Consider the following 7,636-nt stretch of genomic DNA (forward strand, 5'->3'; position numbering starts at 1 on the left):
AATTTGAAATCGGTTATGTCTGTTATCAATATCTTGGATGCAGTTGGGTAACTTATTGGAGGAATAACCTTGGCATAAAAAATAAATGAAAAAAAAAAGAGAGAATAATATTGATCACTTTGAGCTTTTCGCTGAGTAACCGGATCTCTTGCCTCATTAAGCATTGAGTATTCGCGTCAAAAGGTGTAAGTTTGTTTTGATTGATAAAATGGCTAAGTTTGGCTTCGTAGCCTTTTTGACTCGAGTTAGTAAGTCTTTAGGGTGTTTTACACCTAGTGCCCTAAAACCATCTGGTTTGGGAGTCATTGACCTAACACTTGTTACATGGGTCAATTAGAAAGCTTAAAGGAGCTAAGCATTGCACAGTCTGTATATATATAATAATAATAATAAATATATATGCCTTGGTTGTTTTATCTAATGGGGAGTCCAGCGAATTTTGAGTATTGAACCATTCATGATTGAAATTAGTCTTGAAACCTCATGACTATGTGTTAAGTTCACTTTACACCAGTTGAATCTTGTGATATCTCATAATGCCATGTTAGTAGCTTAATTTTTTGTTCCCTGAAATTGTGAAGATGGAGTTTATTTTGTTAAGCTTGCTAATGAATGAGAACCATTATTTTTATGATGCTGCATTCTTGGGGATAACATGGTAGGAAAATTGTTTGTGGGTATCAATTCTGGCAAACCCTCACGAGACTTCACTCGTCCACTAGGGAATCCTAGAGGTTTAAAAGGCTTGTTGCATACGCTAAATGCAATCGTACATCCCACGAAAGAATGATTTATTCTGTTGTTTTTCAGTTTTATTTCTTGTTTTGTATTGCTAAGGGACTAGCAATATGTAAGTTTGGGGGTGTGATAAGCGTCGAATGTTGCACATTCAAGCCCCTTAACTTATATATGTTAATTCCTTAGCATTGTTATTTGTTTGATTTTGTGTTGTTTTATTGTTTTCAGGTTTTAAATAAAGATGCAATTAATTCCATTAATTTTGGGCTTAAAGCATACTTTGAGAAGACCTAGAAGATATGTTTAAGCTTAACCAATCATAATAGAATACCTATATGATGTGGTTAGGTTTAATCAAATCAAGTGAAGGATTAAATCGGAATTTCTCAACAAGAGTCAAAATCGGATTGGATTCAAATTTGGATTCTGCATATGTCTCAGTGTTTGGATCATAAATTTTGCGTTAGATATCGGATTGCAATGAAATTGGTGGCGTTGGAAAGCTAATAAAATATTAAACAAATATGTCAGAAATAGCTTTTCTCTTATTCGAACGTTTACTATGCCAAAATCACCCCGTAATAAAAGACCGCAATTCTGGCCGAATTTGGAATCCTTTTCCTACTAGGATTAAAGTTTCAATCTTCTACTTGGACAAGAAGACTCAAGAGCGATTTTTATGGAATTCCAAGGGCTTCTAGGACTTCTGTGCTCCCTATAAATAGACCCTTAAGCTTCAAGAGAAGGGGTGCTTGGTGCTTGGGCTTGTGCTTAGATTTAGACAGAAAATTCTTCTCGGAGGCCTGACAAGTTGAAGAGGAGAAGAACATGGCAGGAGGCCATCCCAGCACTACGATGAGCGGTTAAATTCCTAATAGGGTGTTGATGTAGCCATTTCCAAGTAACAATGGTTTAATTGTATTTTAGTTTGGGATTTTCTCTATGCATGATGGTTGTATAACTGTGAAAATTGATTTTAATGTTTATATTCAATCATTATGAATTTCTTATCTTGTCTTAGAAAGTCTTTTATATTGATTGAACTCAATCCTTCATATTTTCTGTGATTATGTGAATGATTGTTATACAACGGTTTTCATTGATATATGATCAAGAGGATTAGATAGACCATGCTTAGGAAAGACGGATTATACTACACCCTAGTTTAGTGTAATTTAGGTAGACAGTCCGTGCCAACCGAAGATGGGTTATACTATTCCATTGATTGTGTGTATATCCTATTAAATACGTAGCTAGTCCATGCCTCGGGAAGACGGGTCGTACCGCATCTTAGTGGTTAGGTGGACGGTCCGTGCCAACCGAAGATGGATTATACTTATTCTTTAGAGGTAATTTCTTGACTACTCGAGTGAGACGAGCCCTTTATCATGCATAGTATGAATTTTCCTTATTAATTTATTATTGACCAATGTTATGCGGTGAGTGGTGAAATCAATCCCCTATTCTTTATCTCGTCCCTACTATCTTTAAATTTATGTCTTTTACTTTTATGCATTTATTTTAAGAAAACAAAAATCAAATATCTTTTAAATTAAGTTATATTTAATCTCGAAAAGCTTGATAATAATACCTACGCAGTCCTTGAGGTTCGACACCCTCTCTATAGCCTTATCCTACAAGGATTCGTCCTATTGCGAGTGGTTATTTATTATTGATATATTTTGGTAAACAAAAGACCACATCACCTATCATATCGATGCTACAACTTTAGTTTATGTTTCACTCCCCTTGGTCGTGCACCCTGATTTGCAAATTTTGATACTCACAAGCGCACGAGTCGTATGTAATATAGTACATGGAAGTGCGAGGTCAAATCCGCAGGGAAGTGTGGGTAAAGAAAAGAAAATCAATTTCTATTTAAATCACTATTGTTTTAACCTAGAGCTAATATTTTTTTATTTCTTTTAAGGACTAAGAAATAAATAAAAAAAATGAGTAAATACGCAAAGAAGAAAAACACTAAGGTATCGGAATTCACTAAATCATCAAATACCCTACTCTTGTATTTTATTCATAAATTTAATTCAAGAAGCTCGATATTCAAATTCTTAAGTAACAAAGCATGAAAACATTTAAAGAATTCAACTTAAACAAATCACAACGATTAAACCATTAGAGTCGAAATCATCTATTGTATCCGAAAATCACAATAGATACCTCAATCTCAAAGAAATCAATCGATGTATCCATTGATTGAATTACAACAAGCATCCAATAAAAATTATCAATCTAAAGAATATAATTCAATAAATTAACATGGAACTTGAATATACATAAGAACATTGAATCTATGAATAGCATAACAAGATTATATGTGTTATCATTAATGAGGTTTCATCCTCAATCTTAGTAGAGGATTTTAGCATTTTGTAACTAAAAACACCAAATACTTTTGAAATGAAAACATAAAATGATAAAAACGAAGAGAAAGAAAAATAGAAATTTAATAAGAATAAAAAGAAAGTGATAAATTAAAATAATGAAAAAGAAAGGAAGAACGGAAACTAAATAATGATAAACAAAAAGAAAGCAATAAATTAAATTGAAAAGAAAGAAGAAGAACGAAAAATTAAATAACTTTAAATTAAAGCGATGAATTAAAATAGAAAAGAAAAGAAAGAAGAATGGAAAATTGAATAACTTTAAATTAAAAGCAATATGAACAAAATAACAATTTACAAAAGAAAAGACAAGAGTTAAAACAAGTACTCTGAAAAAAAAAAAAAAAAAAAAATTAATGCCCTAAGTGGTGTCTAACATAGAGTATTTATAGTAGAAGATTATGTTAAAACTCAATTTTTTACATGTTGGCGCTGGTGCTAAAACGTGTGTGGTTGGTGCCTAAACAAGGAAATCTGGTGGGCCCCTCCACGTATCCACGTGCTGTCATGGAAAGGAAAATTCGTTTCAAGGAAAAACTGAAGAGCGCCTCCAAATCTGCAGTATTTGTTGCTGCCCAGCTTTGGAAATAAAAGCTACTTGCCGCACGTTCTTGGAGAGTATTCAGTAAATGTTCCTGCAGTTATGGAAATATACAGAACGTGTCTTGTTGCTGCTGCTCTTCTTGTAGAGGATCACTGATTTGGTGCTGGATTTTACATGATTTCAGGAGAGCAAAACATAGCAACTCTTGGTGCTGCCATGAAGGAAAATCTATGCAGAATTCGGTCCTCCTTTCGCGCCGCTAGTCATGCATGTGTCTCAGGTACGTGCCGCATGACTTCCTCCATTCCCTTATTTCTTTCCTTTCAGTCCTAGGATTCGGTTCTGTAGAGTGTCTCTTTTGGAAAATGCTGCCCAGGTCGCTTGTGGAGAGAATCACGTGCGTTTCAATCGGTGCTGCAATCCTGGAGCTGCCAGCTATGGAAAAATCGTGTCCTGCTTGGAAAGAAGCTTCCGGGTGTCTTCCATTTGGTCCTCTAATCCTGCAGTTTATTTCGACACATCTGCTCTACAAGGATTTTCCGTGCTGCAGGTCCGGTGTTCCCTTCTTTCCTTGTTTACTGCACTGCTGCTGCCAGGTGCAAGTCGGTGCTGCTGGCTTTGGAAAGAAGACGTGCTGTTCATTCGGTGCTTGCCAATTCTGAAGAGGAAAGAAATCACTCTCTTAGGTCTCTTGTAATTTGCTGCCAGGGTTGGAAGGAATTTGGTGCTGCCTTGGAGTGGAACACGAATGTGTGAGGTTGCTGCCCTTCATTTGGAAAAATTCATGCCTTGCATTTCTCACGTTCTGCACTTTCCTAGAGAATAACTTCCCTGTTCGGGGCTGGTCCTTCCATTTATGACACTCAGTGCTGCTTTTCCTTTGAGAGAACACGTGTGCTGCTTTAAGGAAAACTTTTCTGTCCCTTGCAGAATAATGTGTTTCGGTGCTCATTTTAGAAAGAAGTTCTTGCCACCTCACGTAATGCTTCAGGTTTCGGTGGATGCAATTCGACCTCTTATTAAGGAAAATTCATATATGCTGTTTTGGTGCCGCCAGGTCACGTGCTTGGTGTTTATAAGAGAAAAACGTGTGCAAAGGAAGACTGCCGCACCAGTACTCTTAAGTCAAAACAAAACAAATTCTCTCAATCTTGGGCTGCACCACACTAGAGAAAACCAATTTGTTTCGGTTCTTGCACTGCCAAATGTGGAAAGAACTGACGTTTTTTTTTGGGGGCTCAAATGCAAGGTCAGGAATGAATCGAGGCAGTACTGGATCAACATTGGCAAAAACCCGCTTCTTTGCAATTCTACATAAAAACCGATATTTTCTTTCAATACCCTGCAAAACATTAAAACACCAAAACTAATAAAAAAAAATTAGAAAATAACAAAGCTAAAGATTTAACAAATGTGAATTAAGGGGTCCAAATATACAATATTTGGCACTCATCGCACCCTACAGGGGCGGAGCCAGCCCCCCCAAGTTGGGGGGGCCAAATTGAAAAAAAAAATTTGGGAGGGCCAAAATTTGAAAAAATAATAAATTTTGGGGTAAAATTTTAATTTTTTTTAAATTTTTTTTTTTTTTGGGGGGAGAACCTTGAGGCTTGGGGGGCCCAGGCCCCCCCAAGCCTCAACGTGGCTCCGCCCCTGGCACCCTAGATGCTAAGAGAAGTTTAACTCCTCCTATGACTCCTACCCTATCTATGCTACAGATTAAGTTTGTCTCCTAACCCTATCATAAGTATAAATCCAAGTTTATAAATAAAGGATTATAGTGAAGTTTTATTTTCTAATTTATTGCTCCAAGTTGTGAGTCCACACTTACGGTCATATTCAGTAATCAGGGAGAAGATCTGGAGGTTGAGTCAAGAACAAGAAGAACACGTTCTTCATCATTCAACATGCAAGAAGCAAATCAACTAAAGCCAATTGGCTCTATTTGCCTAGGAGAGGCCGATGTCGATTATAAGCACCCTGAACATGTTAGTTTAAATAATCTAGCCTTATTTATCTTGAAGAAAATTTTCCTGTGATCGGTATTCCGCTCCGTGTAATTTGATTAGCGCATGATCCCTAACATGTTTTGTGGTTGAAATAATTGAAACCATGAAGGCACTTGTGTGATGTCCAAGAAATTTATTGAGTATTAAAAATGTTAATTAGACTAATTAAGTAAGAAATTAGAGAGAAAAACACTTAGAAATCACTTAGGTTGGATTTTTTGTGAAGCATATCTGGATAGACCCATTTTGGTGTTCGGACGGACTTGGCAGAAAGTCCCGGTTTCTTTGCATGTCTGGACAAGACTTCCAATAAGTCCCAACCCTCACGCGTGTCTGGAAGGGACAAGGCTGTATTTGGACGGGCCTTACAGAGAGTCTCGGGCCGTAAATCCTCAAGCGTGTTTCAGGATGGGCAAATAACATGTCCGAACAGGCCTGCATTGAAATTAGCCGAGTGAGTTTTTCAGCTCATTTCCGAAAGGTTCCTCTCTCTCTCTCTCATGATTTCTCGCTCTCTCTCTTAGATTTGCCATAAAACCCTAGATCCTGGTATATTCAAGCCTCCAATCTCAAATCTGACTCTAGAAACGTGATCCTCAAAGCAAGATCTACGTTATCACTGTATGATTTGAGGTAAATCTGAAAATCCATATCTCTATAGATTTTGAGTTGATTTCTTGAGGGATGGAGCGTAATTTCTCAATTTCCTTTAGGTTCTACACATTTCAGAGCATTCTAAATGATCTCCAAGCTTCGAGTCTCTTTTGGTAAGGATTTAAGGTAAAGGTCCCTCAACCTTAGTTTTGTCAAAATGGTTTAAGTTAGTGTTTTTGGTATCTAACCTAAGATAATCTTATGAATTAGTGTTATATGTTAATGGGTTGTCAATTGGAGCCATAGAAATTCTATGGGTTTTTCATAGGTATAGCCCTTCAGCGATTGAAAAGCTAGTAGTGGGTTTAAAGTTAGAAATGCTAATGTGTTATGCAATGTTCTTTTTTTATCGTTCTTTTTTTCTTTTTCTTTTTTTTTGGATAAAATGTTCCGGGTTTTCCGTAGTTGTTGTGCTTTTATTTTATTCTTGCTATATCAGGTATTACCAAAAAATAAATAAATAATATATTTTTTATTTAAAAAAAATAAAGTCGTTGTAGTAGGGGTGGGCAAATTATCTGCCTACCGCCTATCGACTGCTTACCGAATCGAACCGAACCGCCATCGACCGCCTACCGACTCTACTGACTAATTTTTGGTTTGGTAGTCGGTATAAAATTTTATTCCGAAAGCCGGTTCAGTAACCGAACCGAACCGCCTTTTTAAGCGGTAACCAAACTGAACCGAACTGCCTTTGATTCCGAATCGATTAACCGAACCGACATAAAACGAAACGACGTCGTTTTAGTAAGAATGAAACGTTTGATCCAATTTTTTTTCCTTTAAAAAAATCAAAACGACGTCGTTTCATTACCTATGTTAACCGAATATTAACCGACTTAACTGACTACCTATTAACCACTTTACCGACTTAACCTGCCTCCTATTAACCGCTTTACCGACTTAACCGATCGCTTATTAACCGCTTAACCGACTTAACCGAAATAAATTCACCGACTGTATTCCGACAAAAGTCGGTTAACCGACCGAATTAACCGCCTCCCGAATAGATGCCCACCCCTACGTTCTAGGGTCCCTAAAACGACTCCAAAAAATGATTTTGTTTTTTAATATTGTTTTATTTAAAGTCGTTTTAGGGTCCCTAAAACGACTCTAAAAGAATAGAAATTTTTTTAATTTTTAATTTATTTATTTAGATCGAGTGCTTAAATCCAAACCACTCAAACTGGTTTGAGCCATTTTGATTAAAACGGCTCGAAACATTTTGAGCCATTTTTGTTAAAATGGCTCAAACCGAGACTCTAATACTCTATCGGTTGAGCTATTTT

Source organism: Alnus glutinosa, chromosome 2 (genome assembly GCF_958979055.1).
Source record: "Alnus glutinosa chromosome 2, dhAlnGlut1.1, whole genome shotgun sequence".
Taxonomy (NCBI): domain Eukaryota; kingdom Viridiplantae; phylum Streptophyta; class Magnoliopsida; order Fagales; family Betulaceae; genus Alnus; species Alnus glutinosa.